General features: G+C 36.0%; 1 long non-coding RNA gene across 1 annotated transcript in view; it reads left to right on the top strand.

The window, feature by feature from the left end:
- Positions 1-515, top strand: part of LOC116087551 — a 1,719-nt gene extending 1,204 nt beyond the window's left edge. The window contains exon 3 of the long non-coding RNA XR_004117473.1: positions 338-515. This is a non-coding gene — a long non-coding RNA (uncharacterized LOC116087551). The remainder of the gene's footprint in view (positions 1-337) is intronic.
- Positions 516-18,807: the final 18,292 nt, after the last annotated feature.

The following is an 18,807-nucleotide window of genomic DNA, read 5'->3' as shown; positions in this document are numbered from 1 at the left end:
CACACACACACACACACACACACACACACAATGAAATAAAATACAGGAAAAGAGACTAACAACTTGAGAATATGTGGAGAGATACAGGGGTGGGAATCAAGACATGGTATGTAGGAGGGGCTAAAGCGAGACTGAAGTAAGCATCCTGTTCTTGATGATCGAGTTTATATCTTTTCCTCTATCTGTTACCAAATGTCTGACAAAAAGCAAGTAAGGAGATTTAAGGTGATCTTACATTACTTACTTTCCTTACATTATTTGCATTACATTATTTACTTACACTAACAAAAGGATAAAGTCTATTGCAGTGTAAAGAATGCTTCTATTGCATCCTCAGTGAGAACACACAAAGAGGACAGCATCTGGGAACTGCATGTCAACCTTCAAGGCCAGCACTCACAGACTCACTTCCTGGAAGGCCATGAATCAAGCTTTCAAAGATACTGGGGTTATTTCATATCTGTATACAAAGGCAGGTGATGGATATAGAGGGAAAATTAAGATAAACTATAGATGCTCAAATATATCGTAGCTTAATTTATTGTGATATTGATACTCTTAGTCATCAGCAGAACATTGACTATTGGAATTTTGAAGACAAATAAGGAAGACACAAAGTTCTATATGTGGCAATCTGAGGTATCCCGTTTTTTTTTCCTGTTTTTTAATAAGTAAAACTAAAAACTATATCTACATATCTATCTCTGCATATATATGTATATCTCTATCATACATATACATATTATATATGTATACTATATGTATATATGTACATTTACATATACATATATATGTATTTTATATACATATATGTACATATAAATACTCATATACCTATACCTATACCTGTACCTATACCTATACCTATACATGTAAAAAACTAACAAGAAAACTGATACGGTGGAGAAAATAGGCATTTCCTTAAAAGTTTATGAAAATTTACATAAATGAGTTCTTTTAGCCATATCATTGTAGTATTATTGTCTTTAAGTGTTCTGGACAGTGTGCTTGAGAAAGCTAATAACCTAGATGACAATGATGTTGACATGGAAATTCACAAGAAAAGCCTGTTCAATCCAGCCAAAGAACTTCAAAGATCAGTCCCCTAAAATACAAAAATTTGAGACAATAAATATTTTACAACCAAACACCAAAGTAAATCATAGCCTCTCTTCATCCTGTCAGTAGTGAAATTCTAGAGGTTCACTTCACCCTGAGCATGAAGAGGCTCATCTCTGCTGGGGAATGCCAACCTGTCAAACTTTGTCAGTGGAGACAAGTAGACTATGTGCACAAGCTTCTACCCCAAGACACACCTCGTCTCTGTTTCTGGACAGGAAAACCCAGTGAGAACAGTAATCCGGGTTCACTGCCATACCAAGCCTGCCAGTATTAAAGTATCTCTTCTGGGAAGTCTCACCTCCCATACCAGCCACTCTGTTTAGCATTGTCTTCACGTCAGTCATATGAACTTGCAGCTGTTAAGATACAGCTGGCAGAAATCTAAGCTCACAACACCTGCCTTAGCCTTTCAAAAGGATCTGAGAGATTTAAAATGGCCTGTAGATGATTATAATAGTTTTGGGGGAAGCCTCTGGCAACAATCTGTAGATATCACAATACTTAAAAAGTTGAAGTTTAGTAGTACTACTCAATATCCTTGAAATCCCAAGGAAGATGACTCTTTACAACCATAGAAAGAACTATGATCAGTCACTCCTTTCTGCTAATGGAATAAAGACTACATGGAAGAATGTATTCTCTGAGACCAGTACTTATGATGGCATACTCGGACTGATACTGGCTGAAGAGTGATGCAGCAAGACCTAGCATGAACTTTTATTTCAATTCATAAGACTAGCCTACAACTGGGTTGACATAGTTTGGATTAAGAAAATTATAGCAACATGCATAGACATAAAATGGACTCAGTGTCTGAAGCCATTAGAGAGCTCCCTTAGCATACTGAGAGGCCATACCACCTTCTGTCCCATCTATCTCACTATCTCAAGAAGGAATCAAAAATTCAAACTTCCTACTGGCTTCTGGATGAAAAGTCTGTATAATGTTTTCTATTCTGGCACACAATAGCCCGACATTTAAGTTATTGGCTGTCATCTGTAATGATCATACAAGGTTGCATAATTTTGAAGACTAAATATGAAAGGTGTTTTTTCTATTGAGAATGAGAAACCCAGTTAGCATGTTTCAAGTCACACTATATGCTTTTTTTATATATATTTAAAGAAAATATTTCCTTTCTTTTAATTTATTTGTGTCTTTTGTATTTTATGAACAGGTAGTTTTACTTCCATTAACGGTTTTTATTTGACTAAGAAGATCTGGCTTTTGATAAATTGCTTTGTAGACAAAGCCACCACACATAGTCTAGATGCAAGATCAATTCCCATGATAAGCAATGCTTTATGTTTAAACATATCTTCTCTCAATGAACAAATGATCTATAGTATGATCAAGCCAAATATATTTTCTTTTCGGTATATTAAGGAATATGTCTCATTATTGGAAGATTTGTCATAATCCATAGAATTTTTAAATTTTAAATATTAAAAATATCATTGTGTGACATTCAGTAATATGCCTGCAATATATTGTCATAAATTAAAAAAGTAATTTTAAGTTTAATGGGAAGAAAGGAAATCAGATAAGTCTGGTCATATGTAAACATTTATATTAATAGTATCACAAGCAGGATGCATTGACAAGATTACTTGAGCATTCCTCCAGGTGGGAAGCATATTCTGACCTCAACTCAGAACATTTCACTTGTGCAATATGTCTGGTAATCCCAAGATAGTCTGAAATTAAGCAGTTCTTACTGTGTTATTCAACACACACTTTCTTGTCTGAAGTATGAGGCATTCAGACATGAATTATGTAGGACTGAAGTCTAGGAATCTAATCTAGCTTGATCCAAATTAATCCTAAACATAAGATTGTTGAGCTACAGAACACAATGCCCACCTTGGTAAGGAATATCATGTTTATATGCCTTTGAATTAGCAGACACAACACCAAGTATTTTAGATATGTCTACAGCAATTTAAAGGCAACTCATCCCCAACAGTGTTCAAATAAATAATTCAAATACTTAACATAGAATGGTAATTGATTAACAGCCTCACAGAGATCTGACATACCAAAAACTATTTATATTTGATTTACTTGATCAGCTTCAGAATAAACATAGAGCTAGGAAACCATCTTCATCATCAAGGAAACAGAAATATAAATTATGTCATACTACCTCTATCATTACCTTTATCATTATCTTTAGAATAATCAAAATTGTTTATATTAACAATACTTGACACACAATTTATGTTTCAAGCAATGTTAAGATTATAAAACTGAATTGTTGGTTTTAAGCTGACCTTGCCCGTTAAATTTTTTAGGATGCAGCTTGAATAGAGTACATATCATATATTGATCATCATCTTTGTTGTGGGAAATAATAAAAAGAAAACCACCCCGCAAACTCTCTTGGCTCACCGGTACTGGCAGGCCATATCACTATGTCTCTGCAGGCTCCTGCCATTTTCTCCCAGATACCAAGACTTATATGCAATGCTCCACAAACCCCACAATCAGTCATCCAGCACCTAGTTAACTGGTAGAAACATGACTCTTAAGGCTTAGCTATCCAATCAGGTCTATATATCAATAAGATCACAATGTACTAGATCTTAATACAATAATTTCAGAGCCAAATGATGAAGACAATATTTTAAGCAAATTATTCTAACCTTGTAAAAACCTTAGTTACCTGTGGCTGTTTAAAACCACGCAGGGTCTGGATGGTCCACTTTCCCTGCCTCCATGATCATTTTTTTCTGCTTCTCCTGCTCTCTGACGTCTCCTCCTAAACTTCTCACTCCGACTCCCTATTCCTGTCCAATCACAGGCCTGTCATTTCCCTAATGTGATTGAACAGAGAAAATGCTGCAACACATCTACTCATTTATCTGTATACAATTCTGTGGTTTACTAATGTTTCCACTTTTTTCCTTGATCTTTTTTTTTTTAATGATCTTGGCTATATTGAGCTTCCACATTTAGGTTTTTCAGAGGTTACTGGTCGTTTCATCTGACTTCTTTTACTTAGTATCACATCTTCCATTCATGTTGTTATAGAAGGTAGTATTGTATTTTAGAATAAACAAATATCCAATTGTTTTTGTTAAAGTTCTTATTACATAGTCATCTTTTGATAGATATTAATCTGATTTTCATATTTTAGTTATGAATATGTTTACAGAGATCATTGGAGTTCAGGCATTGTTTCAATATACTAATTAAACTTCATTTAACTAGTTTCTCAGAAGGGAGACTACTGGATTATCTGTTTGTTTATTGAGGTAGGTTTCAAGATCCTAGATCCATGAATGACCATAAATTCTGATTTTTGTTTATACCTTCTAAGCACTCGCATAGTAGCCATCTCTCAGAGCACCACAGCCAGCAGACTGTTGATAAATGAGAGGCAAGAAGGAAGCCCTGTTTAATAGGATTCAGTAGCTGGTATCAGTTCAAAGAAGATGACACTCTTTAAACTGGTATCAGTTTAAGAATCTGACACTGAGTTGTTATTTTAATTCAATATTTAAGGGCAGTACAAATTTTAGAAAAGTTTGTCAGTGAATATTATTTCAATCTCATGTGTACAACAAAGTTTCAGGTGTGACTACATTGAATCTGTTGTAAAGGAAAGTAACATTTTTTGTAAAAATAGGTTTTATAGGTAACTGGAAAAGCACTTAAAGTCAACAAATTACATAATGAGGGTATGCATACACAGAAGTAGAGATTGACTGAAATAAATATAAAAGTCTCGAGGAGCTGGTGTTACCAGGCTGGGCAGATACCGCAGAGGCTAGTACCAACATCCATTCCCAAAACCCTTTGTTTAAAATTCCTGTTTTCCCTAATGCTCATGATGAGCACGTGTACTTACATGCATCCTATATGAAATGACATGTATGAAACGCCATGGTAAGTTAAGTCTCGATGTATTTCTGTGTGGTTTTGTTTGTTTGTTTGCTTGTTTTGAGTCTTTTATACTGCTTTTTAAAAAATGAATCATTGTACATCACCACAATATGCAAATATTCCTTTTCTTTTGTATTATCTCCAATTGTTTTCAAAGGAAAGAAAAACTCTCTTAAAACAAATTTGTGTGTGTGTACATGTGTGTGTAAATATCAACATATGCAGATCAGAGGACAACTTTGTGGAGTCAGTCTCCTTCCACATTTATGAGGTTTCCAGTGATCAACTTTAGGTACTCAGGCTTCTATGGCAAGCAGCTTTGTTATTTGGGACATTTAACTGGTCCACTTCCATTTTGTTGTTGATGTTGTTGTTAGTTTTATACTCATTACCTTTCTGATTATTCACTGACTTTTAAAATTTCTTTTCCTTGGTGACCAATGATTTTAAACACTCTTTCATATCCATTCAGCCTTTTGAATGTATTTTTGGAGAAATATCTATTAAATTATGTTCCTATTTTCCACACAGAGTTATTTGTGGAGGATATTTTAAAATATTTAAAAATAGAAACTCATTATACAATTCAAACCTTTAGTTAAATATGCAGAAAGGAGATTACTGAAGCATAGAGTAGATTGATTATTTATTAACAATCAATAACACCCTAAAGATTTATCTTTTTACAAGTCACTCTGGGTGTTTTTAAATCCAAAATACTTTAAGGGGACATCTATCAATTATATGTTGCTTGGCCTATAAATTTAAGAAATGCATACAATATTTCTAATAAGTATGTGTGGATGTTTCAGAATGCTCTAAAATTTCAAGTATGGCCTTATTGCATGTAATGAAAAATTATCTGCTTAGCTTATAAGTAGCTACCAAGTTACAATGTATACTAGCACTGACATTTCTTAAGTAATGCAAAAAAATTCTATATTGCAGGGTAAAAGAGGTAAATTAGCAGTAATACGTAAATAATTCCTTCCCTCTGTCTAAACTAAATATTCTAATTTTAAGCCACATTTAATTTTAAATGTGCTCTGATATCCTTTGAATATAAATGATTACTATAGGACCTTCAACAAATAACAACAGTAGACATATTGAAAAGACGGCTTCTGAACATGATGCTATAACCTTTGGAACACAGACAGGTATTGAACATTTTATTTGTTATAGCTTTCCAAAACTAAGCATTCTGTACAATATCTTCAAAACAGCAACCTGATGTTTATAGGATACTGTGTTTTTACAAACAGAATTTTACATCACCCAAAGTCAACCTTACACTTCATTTAAAAACATAAAGAAGAAAACAGTGTGAAGGGGGTTTTTCTGTCTGCTCAGTACTCATTGCTGCAGGTGTGTATTCAGGTCATCCTTTCAGTGCATTAAAAATTTGCAGATGTGATGATATAAATGTGACCCTAAAAACTGCACTAGGGAATGCTTTTAAGCACTTTCAGCAAAGTGGGTGGATACAAGATTAACAAAAACAACGACAACAACAACAATGAAAGCATAGCACTCCCAGATACAAAAAGGAAAAAAGAATGATAAAGGAATCATGAAAATAACATGTTACACAATATTCTCAAATAATATAAAATATCATGTGGTAACTCTAGCCAAGTCAGTAAAACACTTGTATCATAAAATTTCAGGTCTTTGAAGAAATAAATTGAAGGTTGAAGAAGATGTAAAAATCTCCCATGGTCCTGGTCATGGATTGGTAGGATAAGCATAGTAAAAATGAATATTTTTCTGAAAACAATCTACATATTCAATAAAAACCTCCATCGAATTTCAACACAATTCTCTACAGGCTTTGAAAGAACAATGAAAAGACAAAATCCCAGGATAGGGAAAACAATCCTGAGCAGTTAAAAAAACTGCTGGAGATGCCATCATTCTTTATTTTAAGTTTTACTGAAGAGCTATAGCAATAAAAGCTGCATGGTATTGTAATATGAATAGACACGATGATCAGTGGAATGTAATTGAAATGCAGACATAAATCCATACACCTGTGGATATCTGAACTTTGATAAAGAAGGAAGAAATATATACTGGCAAAAAGAAAGCATCTTCTACAAATGATGATATTCACACTATATGCTGCATGTAGAATGATCCAGTATAGATCCATATTTATCACCCTGCACAAAACTCAAGTCCAAGTAGATCAAAGAACTCTACATAAGTCAAGACACAATGAACCTCATAAAAGAAAATGTGGGAATAACCTTGAACTCATTGTCACAGGAGACAACTCTTTGACAGATCAAAAATTAAGAAATGGGATCTCATGAAAGGGAAAGACAAAGAGCACTGTGAATTACACATAGCAGAAGCCTACATATTGGGAAAAGTTTTTTAACAACTCCACATCTATAGAATATCTATATATCTAGTATCTAAATAGATGAAATGTAGGAATAAGATATCAAAAATCAAAATAATCCAATTAAGACATAGGATATAGATTAAAACAGAATTCTCAATATAATAATATCAAATATGTGAGATATAGTCATAGAAATGTGCAACATTCTTAGCCATCAGCAAAACGTAGAAAACAATTACTTTAGGATTGCATCTTACACTTCTCAGAATACCCAAGATCAATTCAAGTTGACAGCTTATGCTAGTAAGGATGTAGAGTAAGGAAAACACTCCTCCATTGATGGTGGGAGTGCAAACTCATGCAGCCACTATGGAAATCAATGTTAGTTCCTCAGAAAGTTGAGTATCAATCTACCACAAAACACAACCTGGAATTCTAGCATAAGGACAGTTGCTTAATCATGTTCATTGTGAATTTACTCAAAAGAGCCAGAAACTGGAAACAACCTAGTTGATCTTCAACTATCAAATGGGTAAAGAAAATGTGTGCATTTACATAATGGAGTCATACTCACCTATAAAAATAACATTGTGAAGTTTGTTATCCCCATTGCTATAGACAATACCTGGAAAACTCACTGAACATAGAAAAGTTGATCTATTGATTACATGGAGCCCTTACCCTTATTTTCTAGTCTTTTTACTGCAGGGAAGTACTTGGCAGACTAATAGAAGACAAAATTCAATACCAACACAGCCACAAAAATCTACAACCTACAACCTTTCTTGCCTACATAATATTCTAGAGCAATGGTGGCAGAGAAGTTGTAGTAGCCAACCATTGTCTGATTTGATGTGAGGCCTCCTCCATGAGAAGAAACTCATATTTGATATTGCTTGGGTAACCAAGAACAATAGACTAGATATCCCAGAGAACTATGGTAGAAACAAACACTACTTGGCTGAAAAAAAAACAAAAGAAATCAATAAAATATTTTATGATTATATTCAATGTTCACAGATCACAACCTGACACAGCCTTTATCAGAGAGGCTTCCTTTGGCAGCTGATTGGAACAGATGCAGAGACTCCTAGACAGGCCTTGTGTTAAGAGATTCTAAATTAGAGGTCCCCGACAATGTCTCCCTTTAGAAATCAGGGAATCCCGAAGAAGAAGAGGCAGAAAGATTGTAGGAGCCAGTAGGAATAGAGAACAGGAGGAGAACAAGGTCTTCTGAATCAAAGAAGCAGGGCTCAATGGGCTCACCGAAATGTCAGCAGCCAACAGTGGACTTACACAGATCTGCACCAGATCTTCTGCATATATATTACAGCTATTAGCATTGGAATGTTTATGGAACTTCTGAGTATGAGAATGAATGGTTCTCTGATTCTTGTGTGTGCTTGTGGGACACTTTTCCTCATTTTAAATTGTCATGTTCAATTTTAATATGATTAGTTTTGGCTTCATCTTTTTTATTACATATTTTCTTTATTTACATTTCAAATGATAATCTCCTTTCCCCATTTCCCTTCCGAAAACAACAACAACAACAAAACAAAACAAAACAAAAAAAACCACGTTCACTCCCCACTCACTCTGCTCACCAACCCACCCTCTCTAGGTTCTTGGCCCTGGCATTCCCCTAAACTGGGGCATAGAACCTTCACAGGATCAAGGGCATCTCCTCCTATTGTTGACCAACTAGGCCATCTTCTGCTACATATGCAGCTGGAGCAACAAGTCCCACCATGTGTACTCTTTGGTTGGTGGCTTATTCTAAGGGAGCTCTGAAGGTACTAGTTAGTTCATATTGATGTTCATCCTAAGGGGCTGCAAACTCTTCAGCTCCTTAGGTCCTTTCTCTAGCTCCTTCACTGGGGACCCTGTGCTCAGTCCAATGGATGGCTATGAGCCTCTACTTCTGTATTAGTCAGGCACTGGAAAAGCCTCTCAGGAGATAGCTATATCAGGCTCCTGTCAGGGAGCACTTGCTGGCTTCCACAATAGTGTCTGGGTTTGGTGATTAAATATGGGAAGCATTCCTAGGTGGAGCAGTCTTTGGCTGGTCATTCCGTCAGTCTCTGCTTCATAGTTAGTCTCTACAACTCCTTCTATGGGTATTTTGTTCCCCCTTCTAAGAAGGATTGAAGCATCTACACTGTGATCTTCCTTCTTCTTGACTTTCTTGTGGTTTGTGGATTGTATTTTGGGTATTCTGAGCTTCTGGGCTAATATCCATTTATCAGAGAGTGCATTCTGTGTGTGTTCTATTGTGATTGAGTTACCTCACTCAGGATTATATACTCCAGATCCATCCATTTCCCCAAGAATTTCATAAATTCATTGTTTTTAATAGCTGAGTCATACTCCATTATGTAGATGTACCACATTTTCTGTATCCATTCCTCTTTTGAGGGGACATATGGATTTTTTCCAGTTTCTGGCTATTATAAATAAAGCTGCTATGAGCATAGTGGAGCATGTGTCCTTATTACATGTTGAAGCATATTCTGGGTATATACCCAGGAGTGGTATTGCTGTGTCTTCTGGTAGTACAATGCCCAATTTCCTATAAAACCACCAAAATGATTTCCAGAGTGGTTTTACCAGCTTGCAATCCCACCAGCAATGAAGAAGTACTCCTCTTTCTCCACTACCTCTCCAACATCTGCTGTCACCTAAGTTTTTGAACTTAGGCATTCTGACTTGTGTGAGGTGGAATCTCAGGGTTGTTTTGATTTGCATTTCCCTGATGACTAAGGAAGCTGAACATGTCTTTCTGTGCTTCTTGGCTATTCATTATTCCTCAGTTGAGAACTCTTTATTTAGCTCTGTACCCCATTTTTTAATAGGAATATTTGGTTCTCTGGAGTCTAACTTCTTGAGTTCTTTGAATATATTGGATATTAGCCCTCCATCAGAAATAGTATTGGTAAAAAATCTTTTCCCAATTTGTTGGTTGCCATTTTGTCCTATTCACAGTGTCTTTTGCCTTACAGAAGCTTTGCAACTTTATGAGATCTCATTTGTCAATTCTTGATCTTAGAGCATAAGCTATTGGTGTTCTGTTCAGGAAATTTTCCCCTGTGCCTACCTATGTGCTCAAGGCTCTTCCCCACTTTCTTTTCTTTTAGTTTCAGTGTATCTGGTTTTATGTGGGGATCCACTTGGACTTGAGCTTTGTACAAGTAGATAGGGATGGATTGATTTGCATTCTTCTACATGCTAACTGCCAGTTGAGCCAGCATCATTTGTTGAAAATGCTGTCTTTTTTCCACTGTATGGTTTTAGCTCCTTTGTCAAAGATCAAGGGACCATAAGTGTGTGGGTTCATTTCTGGATCTTCAATTCTATTCCATTGATCAACCTGCCTGTCACTGTACCAATACCATGCAGTTTTTATCACAATTGCTCTGTATTACAGCTTAAGACCAGGGATGGTGATTCTACCAGAGATTCTTTTATTGTTGAGAATATTTTTCCCTATACTAGGTTTTTGTTATTCCAGATGAAATTGCGAATTGCTCTTTCCAAGTTTGTGAAGAATTAAGTTGGAATTTAGATGGGGATTACATTGAATTTGTAGATTGTTTTCAGGTAGATGGCCATTTTTACTATATTAATCTTGCCATCCATGACTTTGGGAGATTTTTCCATCTTCTTCAATTTCCTTCTTCATTGACTTGAAGTTCTTGTCATACAGATCTTTCCCTTGCTTAGTTAGAGTCACACCAAGGTATTTTATATTATTTGTGACTATTGTGAATGGTATTGTTTCCCTAATTTCTTTCTCTGAGTTTCATTATTTCCTTCTATCTACTCCTCTTGGGTGAATTTGCTTCTTTTTGTTCTAAAGCTTTCAGATGTGCTTTCAAATTGCTGGTGTATATTCTCTCCAGTTTCTTTTTTAGAGGCACTCAGAGCCATGAATTTTCCTCTTAGGACTGCTTTCATTTGACCCATAAGTTTGAGTATGTTGTGGCTTCATTTTCATTAAACTCTAAAAAGTCTTTTATTTCTTTCTTTATTTCTTCCTTGACCAAGTTATCATTGAGTAGATTATTGTTAAGCTTCCACGTATATGTGGGCTTTCTATTGTTTATGTTGTTATTGAGAAGTAGCCTTAATGCATGGTGATCTGATAGGATGCAAGGAATTATTTCAATCTTCCTGTCTCTCTGGAGGCCTGTTTTGTGACAGGTTATAAGGTCAATTTTGGAGAAGGTACCAAGATATACTGAGAAGAAGGTAAATTCTTTTGTTTTAGGATAAAATGTTCTATAGATATCTCTTAAATCCATCTGTTTCATAACTTCTGTTAGTCTCACTGTGTCTCTGTTTAGTTTCTTTCTCCATGATATGTCCATTGCTGAGAATGGGATGTTCAAGTCTCCCACAATTATTGTGTGAGGTGCAATGTATACTTTGAGCTTCAGCAAAGTTTCTTTTATGAATCTCGGTACCCTTGTGTTTAGAGCATAGATGTTCAGAATTGTGAGTTCATCTTGGTAGATTTTCCCTTTGACGAGTATGAAGTGTTCCTCCACATCTTTTTTGATAACTTTTAGTTGAAAGTCAACTTTATTTGATATTAGAATGGCTACTGTAGCTTTTTTGTTGGAACCACTTGCATGGAAAATTGTTTTCAAGCTTTTTACTCTGAGATAGTGTCTGTCTTTGTGACTGAGGTGTGTTAACTGTATGCAGAAAAATGTTGGGTACTATTTGCACATCCCAACTGTTAGTCTATGTCTTCTTATTGGGTAATTTAGTCCATTGATATTAATAAATATTAAGGAAATGTAATTGTTTCTTCCTGTTACTTTTTTTGTTAGAGTTGGAATTCTTTACATTTGGCTATCTTCTTTTACCTTTGTTGAAAGATTATTTTTTTTTCCTTTTCTCAGCTATAGTTTATCTCCTTGTGTTGGAATTTTCCATTTATTATCTTTTGAGGGGCTGGATTTATAGAAAGATATTGTTTTAATTTGGTTTAGTCATAGAATACCTTGGTTTCTCCATCTAGGATAATTGAGTGTTTTGCTGGGTATAGTAGCTTGGGATGGCATTTTGTTTCTCTTAGGGTCTATATAACATCAGCCCAGGATCTTCTGGCTTTCATAGTCTCTGGAGAGATGTCTGGTGTAATTCTGATTGGTCTGCCTTTATATGCTACTTGATATTTTTCCCCCACTGCTTTTAATATTCTTTTTTTGATTTGTGTATTTGGTGTTTTGATTATTATGTGACAGGAGTAATTTCTTTTCTGGTGCAAACTATTTGGATTTCTGTAGGCTTCTTGTATGTTCATGGACAACTCTTTTTTAGGTTAGGGATGTTTTCTTCTATAATTTTGTTAAAGATATTTAAGTTGGAAGTCTTCACTCTCTTCTATACTTATTATACTTAGGTTTGGTCTTCTCATTGTGTCCTGGATTTCCTGGATGTTTTGAGTTAGGAGCTTTTTGCATTTTTCATTTCCTTTGATTGTTGTGTCAATGTTTTCTATGTTATCTTCTGCACCTGAGATTCTCTCTTCCATCTCTTGTATTCTGTTGGTGATGGTTGCATCTATGTTTCCTGACTTCTTTCCTAAGATTTCTAACTTCAGAGTTGCCTCTCTTTGTGATTTCTCAATTTTTCAATTGTTTCTACATCCACTTTTAGATCCTGGATGGTTTTGTTTGATTCCTTCACCTGTTTGCTTGTGTTTTTCTGTAATTCTTTAAGGGATTTTTGTGTTTTCTCTTTAAGGGCTTGTACCCATTTACCTGTGTTTTCCTGTATTTCTTTATTTATGGACTTATTTATGTCCTTCTTAAAGTCCTCTATCAGCATCATGAGATATGATTTTAGATTCAAATCTTGCTTTTCCAGTGTGTTGGGGTATCCAGGACTTGCTGTGTTGGGAGTTCTGGGTTATGATGATGCTAAGTAGTCTTGGTTCTGTTGGTAAGTTTCTTGCATTTGCCTTTTGCCATCTGTCAATCTCTGATGTTAGATGTTCTTGCTGTCTCTAGCAGGAGCTTATTCCTCCTATGGGTCTGTAAGCATGTGTCAGCACTCCTGGGAGATCAGTTCTCCCCTGGTAAGACTCATGCACAGAGGGCTGTGGATCCGCTGTCCCTCCTGGGTGCAGATGGATGAATGAAGGACCCTGTTCCAGCTGCTCTGCTGCTTCTATAGCCTGTGCCTCCTAGCTGGTCCCACCTTAGAAAGTCACCAGAGAGAAAATGGTGATCTTACCTGAGTCCTGGGGTCAGAAGACTCTCTTGCTTCACCTTATTATAATTGATTTTGTCTCATTTCATTGTTATGCCTTAGACACCTGTTATTTTCTACTGAGAAACAGAAGGGGAGTGCATCTGGAAGGGAAAGGAGGTTGTGGAGGTCAGGGAGATTAGGAATAGGGGAAGGATGAATAAATATACATTCATATATACATATATATATGATTGAAAACAATATATATATTGAATAAAATAAAAAAATCACTGATATTTGTTTTTACTGAGCCTTACCTTTCCTACCACCTGTTTCTTTTAAAGCACAGGCATGTATTTAAAGTTTTCTAGTAACCTCAAGACCTAAGCAATTGGTTTTCATGAGCACCTCGGGAAATTGCAATCATTCTTGCATAAAAGGATAAAGAATATATGCTAATCCTTTCTTTTCTACTGTAGATCTGGAGAAATTACCTAATAACTATGGTCAGGTTTGCAAATTGTTCTGGGAAAATGACCACTCTCCACTCCATGTGTGCAGCATGGTGGCTCAAGTTCCTGTCATGCAGAAAACAGTGAAATCATGAAATATCTCAGAGCTCCAAGCTTCCTTTCTGAAATTCCCAGTATTCTTAGAAAGTAGTTCTGCCTTATCAACAACAAGCAATTCACAACACTTACAATGTTTTTAACCATTCCACAAAGTTTTTGGAGTCTCACTTTGCTAAACCATGTGAGACTTGGTAATTGGAGGCGTAGAGCAGAGAGTGAAGCTCTGGCTGCTCCTCTAGAGTACCTGAATTCAATTCTCTGAATGCACACTATAGCTTACAATCCCCTGTATCTCCACTTCCAAGGTATCTGATGTCATTGTTTGTGCTTTCTGGATACCAGGTTGCATATGACATGCATATATGCATATACATACACATATACACATTATATAATACATACATACATACAAATGTATACATATGTAGGTAAAACAGTCATACCCATAAAATTAAGAAATAGGATACATAAACACAAATATACATATGTTATTGTATAGTGTGTGTTGCAAAGAACTGAATCCAGGATTTTACACGCTGAAGTTGAGTGCTTTATCATTGAAATATGAACCCTCTGTCACGATTTTTATTCTATAGTCGTTGACTGAAAATCCTTGCATAGATATTAAAACATCCATTACATCCCTCAATATTGATCACATATCTATAGAACTATGTGTAGCTTGAAGTGTATAATCATAAAAAAACACACAGTGGCATTGTGGTTACAGTCCCTCAGTTTTAGCTGAGATTCAAGGATTAAAATACAAGTCTGAAAATGAAAATGATTGTAGTGACAAGGATCTAACATTATAAATGACAAATATAAACAATAAAGCACTTTAAATAATGTTTGACCGAGGTGTTGAACCATTAAAAGCTTGCAAATCTTACCTGCCTCCTATCTTAGAGATTTAATGACAACTTGTCTGTGGAATTAGCTTGGGCAGTGAACAAATCTGAAAGGTGACTATTATGCAAAGGGATTCTAGAACACACAGTAATGTTTTCATAAACAATCACCTACCGTGACCAAATTTGTCAGTTATTATTTTTGATGTTTCATCGTCAAACAGCTGCGAACATTCATTCTTATGAGGCTTAAGTTTTTTATGGCTTCCTTTCTTATAATTGTACCCTTCCAACTTTGTGACAGGATTTTGGGAAATGCCTATCTCCAGGGGCTTTTTAAAGTTGTAACTATAATCCTAAAACACACAAGACAATGCATTTTCACTTCAGAGAAAGAATTATCTAGTCTCCACCAGCTAAAAGAGTGTGCCAGATAGAACCATGAATGCATAGCCCATGATGAGGTACAATTTGAGGTCCAATGTATCAAAGTTTACACAATGTTACAGTGAGACAGAGTTGAGAGGCATAAAGCCCCCTCTCTACATTATCAGAATTCTTCACGTTTGATACCATGACAGTGACACATAATAAGAGCCAAGCTTCACAGAGAAGGAAAGGGAGACTTTTGGAAGGGCCTGCTGGAGTATCTGGGACACACATTTGCAGGGGCCTGAGTAACAATAATGTCATGTGCTATACATTTAGATGTTTTCAAAGATATGTCTGTGTAAGACTGATTTCATATGTTTCCATTCATGACCACACCTGACTATGGGAGGATAAACTCTGCTTAGAAGAAATAGTTCTACCTGAAGATCCAGCTATACCACTCTTGGAAATATACAGAATAGATGCCCCACCATGCCACATGGACAAATGCTTCTATCATGTTCACAGTGATCTTATGTGTAATAGCCAGAAGCTGGACACATCCCAAATGTCCCTTAACCAAGTAATGGATATAGAAAATGTGATTCATTTACACAATGAAATACTATTTAGCAATTAAAAAAGAGGACATCATGAAATTTGCAGGCAAATAAATGGAACAAGAATATATCATCCTGAGAGTGGTAACTCAGGCCCAGGAGGACATGCATGGTGTGTACTCACTGATAAGTGGATATCGGCCAAGAAGTACAAAGTACCTAAGACAAGATACAGAGCCCAAGAAGTATAACAATAAGAAAGGCTACAATCCTGCTTAGAAGGTGAAAGGAAATAATCACAGGAGGCCGAGGAAGGGAGAGACCTGGGTATGAAATGGCAGAAGGGAAAAGGGGAACAGGATCAGATATAGGGAATAGGAAATAGCCCCAATGGCCAAGAGAATGAATGGAAATAAGCACCCTTGTGGGTCATGGAAGGTGGAGGTATCCTCTAGAAAATACTAGAGACCTAGGAGGTGAGAGACTCTCAGAACTTTCATTGAAGGTGACCTTAACTAAAATGCCCAACACTGAGGAGAGGGAACTTTTAAGATTCCACCTCCAGTAGATGGACAGGGATTCAAATGGAGGGACAGGGTCACCAACCCACAGTCAAAATTTCTGAACCAGAATTGTTCCTGTCCAAAAGAATTGCTGGGACAAAAGTGGAGAGGAGACTGAAGGAAAGGCAGTCCAATGACTGGCCTGACTTGGGATCTATCTCTTGCAGGGCGAATCAAAGCCTGACACTATTACTGATGCTATGGTGTGCTTGCAGATGGAAGCACAGCATGGTTGCCCTCTGAGAGGCAACCATGAATAAATATAAATAGCTCACTGAGACAGAGGCAAATACTTATAACCAACTACTAGACTTGAGTGGACCCCTACGGTTAAATTAGGAGAAGGGCTGAAGAAGTTGAAAGAGACAGAAACCCCATAGGAAGGCTAGCAGACTCAATTAACCCATACTCCAGGGAGCTTCCAGAGATTGAGCCACAACCATGAACATACATGGGCTGGTCCAAGGCCTCTGGCACATATATAGCCTAGTTCTGCCTGGTCTATCTGCAACAGGAGAAGATGCACTTAATCCTGATGAGGCCCCAGGGAAGAAGAAGTCCTGGAAGCAAGAGGGAGGAGGAATGTGATGAGGAAATGTGAGAGGAGGGACCAAGGAGGGGTAATGACTGGAATGTAAATAAATACAATAACTTAATAAAATATGTTTTCTCAGAAAAAAAAAGAAAAAGGAAAAAGAGTTCAGCACATGAACAGCTTTGATGAAGAAGAAAGAGTACCTAGACATTATATAATAAGCTAGACATTTTTAAGTTAAATGAACATACACATTTGCAACATAGAAATTCAACTAAAATAATACTCTACAACCATATAAGCTTTCACTTGAAGAGCTAAACATTTGAAAGTGATAAAATCCAATTTTGGCAAGATTTAACTTTCTTTCAAGAGAGCAGTCAGGTTTTATGCAATAAAAGCTGAGATTATTGACATTTGTTCTAGATAAATTTTATATATGCATTAGAAACAAGCCACTAAGTGCTTTACTACAAGTATGATGAACTCAACATTCCAAAACTCCCACTGCTTAGGGTAGCTTAGAAATGAGGCAGCAGTGTTGAAAAGGCAGTTGTACTATTTTCTCATGTTCATTAGAATGATGACAGTCCAGAATAATCCCTTGTTTTCTCATAGCCAGATAATTTTCAAAGCCCGGAAGATAACATACTTACGCTTTAGAGTGGTACTAAAACAGAAATGTTAAAACCAATACTGTTTCAATTCTTAGAGATAGAAATCTTAACACCAATACTGTTTTGATTCTTAAGATATGTTTAAATATGTTATTCAGTTCGTAAACAAGCTATAATGCATGAACACACATGCATACACAAATACACACACACACATACACACACCAGAAAACTCTCAATAGTATAGTCATTCTGATGTAACTTGGTGATGGACAGTTTGATTGTGCAATAGCACATACAATTAATTAAAAATTATCTATAATCTATATTGTGCAATTAGAGTATGATATTTTAATATTTTTATTGTACCTCACCTCTAAAACATTTTACCTAGTCATAATGAAAATCCAATATACAAAATAAAACCAATTCTGTTCCTTCAGTCAAATCAGACATCTAGAACCGAAGCCCTCCTTCCTTTCCCGGTATCCAGGACAGGCATAGTGGGAAGTTCAGTTCACACAAAGAGCATGCATGGCATTCTTTCAGAGTTAGTATGTAGGAGACCATATTTCTGGGTTTATAGTGAACTGCTATATGAAACAATAGGATTAGGCTTTAAACTGAGGACAGGGCCCTCAATAAGCTGATATAAAGAAGAAAGGCAGTAGTCATAGAACATATTCCTATTGAGCTGAGTTCTTCTAACACTGTCAACGTAGGTGACAGTTGACATGTTCCTTTATACCACATTAACATCTGTGGGCACTATCTCCAGAAAAATAAAAGTAAGTGTGGTGGAACTAGGTGATTATATGTGACAATGCAGCAAATGTGTCAGTCTGAGTCATTGTTTTGGAAATTATTTTTCACTATATTTAGCTGAAACATCATCAAGCCATACTTGATGGAATTCTGTAATTTTGTAGGAAAGATATTTCCAACTCGGATAAAATAATTCCTGTATTGAATTATCAAGAAAGCAAACAAAAGAACAAAAACAAAACCAAACAAACAGACAAAAAAGCAACCAAAAACATAAAGTCAGATACTGAATGCATACCGCATCCAAATCAATGGAAGCTGCAGGACTCTATTTTGAGTCAACCATTCCCATGTTCATAGACATCGAAAGTGTATAGTACTCCATAATGTCTGACGCTGTGC

Source organism: Mastomys coucha, unplaced genomic scaffold, assembly GCF_008632895.1.
Source record: "Mastomys coucha isolate ucsf_1 unplaced genomic scaffold, UCSF_Mcou_1 pScaffold13, whole genome shotgun sequence".
NCBI lineage: Eukaryota > Metazoa > Chordata > Mammalia > Rodentia > Muridae > Mastomys > Mastomys coucha.
This window is presented reverse-complemented; position numbering and strand designations above follow the sequence as displayed.